Here is a 9,346-nt window from a genome sequence, read left to right on the forward strand (position 1 = left end):
TGTTTAACTAGGTAACAAATTTATGTATTTAAATGAAATTCAGAACTAAGTAAAACACTATCAATACTACTACAGTACTATAAAACTGTGTATCAGTTCCGAATAGTTATTGACAGAAGAATCCATTCGCTGTATGCTGCTTCATTCTTTTGATTGACTGTAAATGGACAGAAACATGTGGTGCTTTCAAACAATACTATCAATGATTGCATAACCCAAATCTTCAATTCAATTTCATTCAAGATGATTATTGAGGTCTTTAAATTCTTCACATTTCTTAACTTGTTGAAGTAGTGAAATCATTTCATTTTCACCCTCAGCCATTTTTAGCCTGAATGCTTGAAACTGCAGTGAGCAAAACAGTCTTGAATTGTCTGTTTTCTCGATATTGTTTAAGGTCTTTAAGAGTTGTCCCAAATAAGTGACTGGACCCTCTGACTGGTTGCTTTTAACATTAGTCCACTGACACAAACAGTTCATCCAGGAAAACAATTGATGGAGGGCCTTTTCAACACACCTCATTCACCTCATTCTCACAGCTGTCATGTACCTCATGTCGGGTTAAAGATCCAGCAGAAATGGAAAACACTTTGGAGTCCAGTATTGCTATTAACTGATGGCATTTTTTAGTAACTACACAATACAGTAATATAAATGCAGATATATCAAACAGGTTAGCATCGATTATATATAAGTGTGGAAATATATGAAAACCAAGCTCCTTCAAGTCTAGGGTTAAATAGATAGTCCTACGAAGATGAGTAAAGTTCAGTTCAGTTTGTGGTATTTAGTTGAGTAGTGATGGAGAGACAGAGAGATTTGAGTCTTCAGGTGAGCTGATGCCGCCGATCTTCCTGTCGTCCTTTGAAATCCTTTTGAAGTCACCGACTGTGACCACAACAAGGGGGACCGTTCTTCTGTAGTGGCATTATCAACCCAGGCGAGGATTGGACACACGAATAACTCCCCACCAGTCACTCCCTTTTCACACTGCGAGAGCCACTGATCGATCCGCCTGATCGATCCTCCAAAACCCACCTTTTCTGTGGGCACAACAAAGCTCATTCAGTGTCCAAAATCATGTGTCTGTAAGTCTAACAGTTGACTTTCTATTTATCTCACCATGCGGAATACTGGCTGTCCATCAAGCTGCTCCTCCCCTCTCTCTCTGTTAGAACACAGAAGCTGCCAGTGTCTTTGCAAAAAATGTAAACAAACTGTGAGCATTCTTCGTCTCTCTCTCTCTCTCTCTTTCTCTCTCTATTTAACAAGGTGTCTGGTGTTGAACAACTCTCTCTCTTTTCAAAAGCACAGTCCACAGGGGTAAATCAGCACTCTGTCACACAGCTCACACACCTCATTCAGTTACAATGGAAAACGATTGATTGAGGGCCTTTTCAACATCTGGATCCTTACCTTCACACTTTGGTTTTTGGGATGTTCCCTGTTGTCCCTCGTGTAGTGCCCATTCTTCTCACAGTTCACCTTGCTGATGTATCAAGTGTGCAGTTATAGATTTTGGCACTCCTGTTATCTCTGCCAGCTGATGAAGAGTGGTGTTAGGCAGATGGATTTTAATTTGGTTCGGTGGGCTAATTTTTTCAGCTAGTGTCAAATCCTTTTGTGACACCTTGCAAGGTCTAAAAAGTTTCCTGAAAGTCAAAATTAGAAAAAAAAACAAAAGTCACTTGTTTCTGAATCAGCATCCGTAGGCCCAAATGGATAACACAACACAAGCACATGCAACAGGATGCAACTGTTTGCTCTGTGTGCAGTCCGTTGTCTAATGGCCACACAGGATTACGTGACTGATGACCTTCCGGTCCTTCAAGCTGCATTGTCCAGTAACCTCCAAATTTAATCCTAGCCTAATCACTGGACAATTTACAATGGCTCATTATCCTATCAACTGGTACGTCTTTGGGCTGTGGGAGGGGAATCGGAGCACCCTGAGCAAACCCAAACGTTCCAAGGGGTGGACGTACAGACTCCTTACAGATCACCTTTGATCGGAATCCTCTGTATTTATAAATAAATATTGGTACAAATACATATATCTTCCGGTAAGATGCAGAGCGCTCAGACACAGAGTCCGCTCTGGGACCCACTAAAGGTGTAAATGTTTGCCCTTTACGTCTTGATTATGATCACAAGACACTGCTGGATATTAGGAACATCAAGTACTGCAGCTCTGCCCCATCAGGTCAGTTGTTCAATAGTGATGGGGCTGGGCTTATTGCATACCATTGTTGTGTTGTTGTCTGGATGCGTGTACTGTTATTATGCGAGGTGGTGCACGGTCCTACAAATGGTGCAAGTGCTTGTCTTGGACAGTGGTGGAGCAACAGTTCCTCAGTTGTGGCACGGCGCAGGCTAGACCTTCATGCCAGTTGCAGCCTTCCAGTGGAGGAGACGCCAGAGGTGGTGTGGGTGGGAGACAGTAGAGACCTCAGTGGCATGCTGGAATCTGCACTGGGTTGGGGGCTGGCCCTCCCATTGGTGCTGCCCTCCAGTGTTCACTTGGTGGAAGACTGGCTGGACCAGTGCAACATCCCATGCATCATCAGACGACAGGGTGTGGCGCTTGGAGGCTTGAGCTAGATTATTTTTTGTGACTGTCTTTCTGTGTTAGATACTTTGTGTGCTGTGTGTTATGTGTTCTGTGCTCTGTGCGCTGTGTGCTATGTGTTATGTGTGCCCTGTGCTCTTTGTGCTATGTTCAGTTAATAATGTATTTTGCACCATGGCCCCAGAGGAACACTGTTTCATTTGACTGTATTGGTGTATGGTTGAATTGAACTTGAATTTAAACTTATATAGAAAATAAATTAAATAAGTAGTGCAAAATAGAGGAAATAGTGATGTGGTGTTCATGGGTTCATTGTTCTTTAAGAAATCTGATGGCGAAGGAGAAGAAGTTGTTCATAAGACATTAAGTGTGTGCGTTTGGGATCCTGTACCTCCTGCCTGATGGTAGCAGTGAGAAGAGGGCATGTCCTGGGTGGCAGGGGTCCTTAATGATGGATGCCACTATTTGAGTTATCACCTTTTGAAGGTGTCCTTGATAGTGTGGAGACTAGTGCCCATGCTGGAGCTGGATGGGTTTACAACTCTCTGCAGCTTTGTTCATTCCCGTGCAGTGGCCCCTTCATAGCAGAGGGAGATGCAATCAGACAGAATGCTCTCCATGGTACATCTGTAGAGATCTGCTAGAGTCTTTGGTGACATATCAAATCTCTGAATGAAATATACCTATTGGCATGCCTTCTTCATAACTGCATTAATATTTTGGGTCCAGGATACATCTTCAGAGATATGACACCCAGAAACTTAAAACTGCTCACTCATTCCCGCAATTCCCCTTGATGAGGACTGGTGTGTGTTTATTGACTTTCCCTTCCTGAAGTCTACAATTAATTGCTTAGTCTTACTCACATTGTGTGCAATGTTGTTGTCACACCACTCAACAAGCTGATGTGTCTCGCTCATGTACGCCTCCTCATCATCATCTGAAGTTGTGCCATTAACAGTTGCATCTTTGGTAAACTTACAGATGGCATTTGCATTATGCCGAGCCACACTGTCAACGGTGAAGAAAGAGTAGAGCAGTGGCTTGAACACGTAAACGTGTACCACTGAGCACGGGGTTAAACACATATCCATGAGCAGTGGGTTAAACACGTATCCGTGAGCAGTGGATTAAACACGTATCCGTGAGCAGTGGGGTAAACACGTAAACACGTATCCTTAAGCAGCAGGTGAAACATGTACCACTGAGCAGTGCGTAAAACATGCACCCTTGAGCTGTGGGTTAAACACGCATCCTTGAGCAGTGGGTTAAACACGCACCTTTAAGCAGTGGGTTAAGCACGTACCCTTGAGCAGAGTGTTAAACACGTAAACACATACTCCTGAGCAGTGGGTTAAACTCGTGTCCTTGAGCAGTGGGTTAAACAGGTAAAGATGTATCTTTGAGCAGCGGGTTAAACATGTATCCTTGAGCCGTGGATTAAACAAGTAAACACTTATCCTTGAGCAGTGGGTTAAACATGTATCCTTGAGCAACGGGTTAAAACACGTACCCCTGAGCAGAGTGTTAAACATGTACACTTGAGCAGTTTCTTAAATACGTAACCTTAAGTAGTGGGTTAAACCCGTCCCCTTGAGCAGTGGGTTAAGCACGTAGCCTTGCGCATGGCGTTAAACACGAACCATTGAGCAGCGGGTTAAACACGTATCCTTAAGCAGTGGGTTAAGCACGTAGCCTTGCGCATGGCATTAAACACGAACCATTGAGCAGTGGGTTAAACACGTATCCTTGAGCTGTGGGTTAAACATTTAAACACGTACCCTTGAGCTGTGGGTTAAACATGTCCACTTGAGCGGGGGCTTAATCATGCAACCTTGAGCCGTGGGTTAAACACGCCACTTGATCTGTGGGTGAAACACGTACCCTTGAGCAGTGGGTTAAACACGCACCTTTAAGCAGTGGGTTAAACTCGTACCCTTGAGCAGTGGGTTAAGCACGTAGCCTTGCGCATCGCGTTAAACACGAACCATTGAGCAGCGGGTTAAACACATATGCTCGAGCAGTGGATTAAACACGTGCCTTGAGCAGGGGCTCAATCACTCAACCTTGAGCAGTGGGTTTATCACGCACCCTTGAGCAGAGGGTTAAACACATACCCATGAGCAGGGGATTAAACACGTATCCTTCAGCAGTGGGTTAAATACTTAAACACATACCTTTGAGCAGTGGGTTAAGCTCGTAGCCTTGTGCATCGCGTTAAACACGAACCATTGAGCAGCGGGTTAAACACGTATACTTGAGCAGTGGGTTAAACACATAGCCTTGAGCATTGGTTTAAACACGTACCCTTGAGCAGGGGTTTAAAGACGTACCCTTCAGCAGTTGGTTAAACACGTACCCTTGAGCAGTTAGTAAAACATGTAAACACGTACCCTTGAGCTGTGGGTGAAACACGTACCCTTGAGTAGTAGGTTAAAAGCATATCATTAAGCAGCGGGTTAAACACGTAGCCATGAGCAACAGGTTAAAAACGTATTATTGAGCCGAAGGTTAAACACTCACCCTTGAGCAGTGGTTAAACACGTACCCTTGAGCAGGGGGTTAAACACGTATCCTTGAGCAGTGGGTTAAACACGTACCCTTGAGCAAGGGCTTAAACACGTAAGCAAAGAAACTTGAGCAGTTGGTTAAACACGTAAACACGTACCCCTGAGCAGTGGGTTAAACTCGTGTCCTTGAGCAACGGGTTAAACATGTATCCTTGAACAGTGGATTAAACAAGTAAACACATATCCTGGAGCAGTGGGTTAAACACGTAAACACATATCCTTGAGCAGCGGGTTAAACATGTATCCTTGAACAGTGGATTAAACACGTGCCCTTGAGCAGGGGCTCAATCACTCAACCTTGAGCAGTGGGTTAAACACGTACCCTTGAGCAGGGGGGTAAACACGTAAACACATAACCTTGAGCAGTTGGTTAAACACGTAAACACATACCCCTGAGCAGTGGGTTAAACACGTGTCATTGAGCAGTGGGTTAAACAGGTAAACACATATCCTGGAGCAGTGCGTTAAACACGCACCTTTAAACAGTGGGTTAAACACGTACCCTTGGGCAGTGGGTTAAACACGTAAACACGCACCCTTGAGCAGGGCTTAAACACACGCCCTTGAGCACTGAGTTAAATACGTATCCTTGAGAAGTGGGTTAAACATGTAAACACGTACCCTTCAGCAGTGGGTTAAACACGTAAGCACATACTCTTCAGCAGCGGGTTAAACATGTAACTTTGAGCAGTGGGTTAAGCACGTAAACATGTACCCTTCAACAGTATGTTAATCACCTATCCTTAAGCAGTGGGTTAAGCACGTATCCTTGAGCAGAGGGTTAAACACGTAAACGCGCACCCTTGAACAGGGGCTTAAACACGCACCCTTGAGCACTGGGTTAAACACGTATCCTTGAGAAGTGGGTTAAACACGTAAACACATCCCCTTGAGCAGTGGGTTAAACACATAGCCTTGTGCAGTGGGTTAAACACATAGCCTTGAAGATTGAGGGGGGATCTGATTGAAACGTATAAGATCCTAAAGGGATTGGACAGGCTAGATGCAGGAAGATTGTTCCCGATGTTGGGGAAGTCCAGAACGAGGGGTCACAGTTTGAGGATAGAGGGGAGGCCTTTTAGGACCGAGATTAGGAAAAACTTCTTCACACAGAGAGTGGTGAATCTGTGGAATTCTCTGCCACAGGAAACTGTTGAGGCCAGTTCATTGGCTATATTTAAGAGGGAGTTAGATATGGCCCTTGTGGCTACGGGGGTCAGGGGGTATGGAGGGAAGGCTGGGGCGGGGTTCTGAGTTGGAAGATCAGCCATGATCATAATAAATGGCGGTGCAGGCTCGAAGTGCCGAATGACCTACTCCTGCACCTATTTTCTATGTTTCTATGTTTCTATGTACCATTGAGTAGTGGGTTAAAGACTACTCCTTGAGCAGGGGCTGAAACACGTAAACACATAACCTTGAGCAGTTGGTTAAACACATAAACACGTACCCCTGAACAGTGGGTTAAACACGTGTCCTTGAGCAGTGGGTTTTATCATGCACCCCTGAGCAGTGGGTGAAACGCGGACCCTTGAGCAGTGCGTTAAACACGCACCTTTAAGCAGTGGGTTAAACATGTATCCTTGAGCAGTGGGTTAAACACGTACCCATGAGCAGGGGATTAAACACGTATCCTTGAGCAGTAGGTTAAACACGCACCTTTAAGCAGTGGATTAAACACGTGCCCTTGAGCAGGGGCTCAATCACTCAACCTTGAGCAGTGGGTTTATCACGCACCCTTGAGCAGTGGGTGAAACACGTAAACATGTACCCTTGAGCAGTGGGTTAAACACGTACCCATGATCAGGGGATTAAACACGTACCCTTTAGCAGTGGGTTTAGCATGTAGCCTTGCGCATCACGCTAAACACGAACCATTGAGCAGTGGGTTAAACACGTATCTTCGAGCAGTGGATTAAACACGTGCCTTGAGCAGGGGCTCAATCACTCAACCTTGAGCAGTGGGTTTATCACGCACCCTTGAGCAGTGGGTGAAACACGCACCCTTGAGCAGAGGGTTAAACACATACCCATGAGCAGGGGATTAAACACGTATCCTTCAGCAGTGGGTTAAATACTTAAACACGTACCTTTGAGCAGTGGGTTAAGCTCGTAGCCTTGCGCATCGCGTTAAACACGAACCATTGAGCAGCGGGTTAAACACGTATCTTTGAGCAGTGGGTTAAACACGTACCCTTGAGCAGGGGCTTAAACACGTAAACACATAACCTTGAGCAGATGGTTAAACACGTAAACACGTACCCCTGAGCAGTGGGTTAAACTCGTGTCCTTGAGCAGTGGGTTAAATAGGTAAAGATGTATCTTTGAGCAGCGGGTTAAACATGTATCCTTGAGCCGTGGATTAAACAAGTAAACACTTATCCTTGAGCGGTGGATTAAACAAGTAAACACTTACCCTTGAGCAGTGGGTTATACATGTACCCTTGAGCAGGGGCTTAAACACGTAAACACATAACCTTGTGCAGTTGGTTAAACACGTAAACACGTACCCTTTAGCAGCGGGTTAAACATGTATCTATGAGCAGTGGATTAAACACGTACCCTTGAGCAGTGGGTTAAGCACGTAAACACGTATCCTTGAGTAGAAAGTTAAACACATACCTTTGAGCAGTGGGTTAAGCACGTAAACACATACCCTTCAGCAGTGGGTTAAACACGTATCTATGAGCAGTGGGTTAAACATGTAAACTTGAGCAGGGGCTTAATCATGCAACCTTGAGCAGTGGGTTAAACACGTACCCATGAGCAGGGGATTAAACATGTATCCTTGAGCAGGGGGTTAAATACTTAAAAACGTATGCTTGAGCAGTGGGTTAAGCACGTAGCCTTGCACATCGCGTTAAACACGAACCATTGAGCAGCAGGTTAAACACGTATCCTTGAGCAGTGGGTTATGCACGTAGCCTTGAGCAGCAGCTTAAACACGTAAACACACGAACCTTCAGCAGTTGGTTAAATAAGTAAACACGTACCCCTGAGCAGTGGGTTAAACTCGTTTCCTTGAGCAGTGGGTTAAACATGTATCCTTGAGCAATGGATTAAAACACGTACCCCTGCCCTGAGCAGAGTGTTAAACACGTACACTTGAGCAGTTTCTTAAATACGTAACGTTGAGTGGCGGATTAAACACGTCCCCTTGAGCAGTGGGTTAAATACTGAAACACGCACCCTTGATCAGTGGGTTAAGCACGTACCCTTGAGCAGGGGCTAAAACACGCACCCTTGAGCAGTGGGTTAAACATGCACCTTTAAGCAGTTGGGTTAAACACGCACCCTTGAGAAGTGGGTTAAGCCCGTAACCTTGCGCATCACGTTAAACACGAACCACTGAGCAGCGGGTTAAACACGTATCCTTGAGCAGTGGATTAAACACGTGCCCTTGAGCAGGGGCTCAATCACTCAACCTTGAGCAGTGGGTTTATCACGCACCCTTGAGCAGTGGGTGAAACACGTAAACACGTACACTTGAGCAGTGGGTGAAAAATGCACCTTTAAGCAGTGGGTTAAACACGTACCCTTGAGCAGTGGGTTAAACACATACCCATAAGCAGGGGATTAAACACGTATCCTTGAGCAGTGGGTTAAATACTTAAACACGTACCTTTGATCAGTGTGTTAAGCTCGTAGCCTTGCACATCACGTTAAACACGAACCATTGAGCAGCGGGTTAAACACGTATCCTTGAGCAGTGAACCCTTGAGCAAGGGTTAATCACGTACACTTGAGCAGGGAATTAAACACGTACACTTGAGCAGTTTCTTAAATACGTAACCTTGAGTAGTGGGTTAAACACGTCCCCTTGAGCAGTGGGTTAAGCACGTAGCATTGCGCATGGTGTTAAACAAGAACCATTGAGCAGTGGGTTAAACACGTATCCTTGAGCAGTGGCTTAAACACGTAAACACATAACCTTGAGCAGTTGGTTAAACACGTAAACACGTACCCCTGAGCAGTGGGTTAAACTCGTGTCCTTGAGCAGTGGGTTAAACAGGTAAAAATGTATCTTTGAGCAGCGGGTTAAACATGTATCCTTGAGCCGTGGATTAAACAAGTAAACACTTATCCTTGAGCAGTGGGTTAAACACGTCCCCTTGAGCAGTGGGTTAAGCACGTAGCCTTGCGCATGGTGTTAAACAAGAACCATTGAGCAGTGGGTTAAACACGTATCCTTGAGCAGTGGCTTAAA

Source organism: Mobula hypostoma, chromosome 11, assembly GCF_963921235.1.
Source record: "Mobula hypostoma chromosome 11, sMobHyp1.1, whole genome shotgun sequence".
In the NCBI taxonomy this organism is placed as follows: domain Eukaryota; kingdom Metazoa; phylum Chordata; class Chondrichthyes; order Myliobatiformes; family Myliobatidae; genus Mobula; species Mobula hypostoma.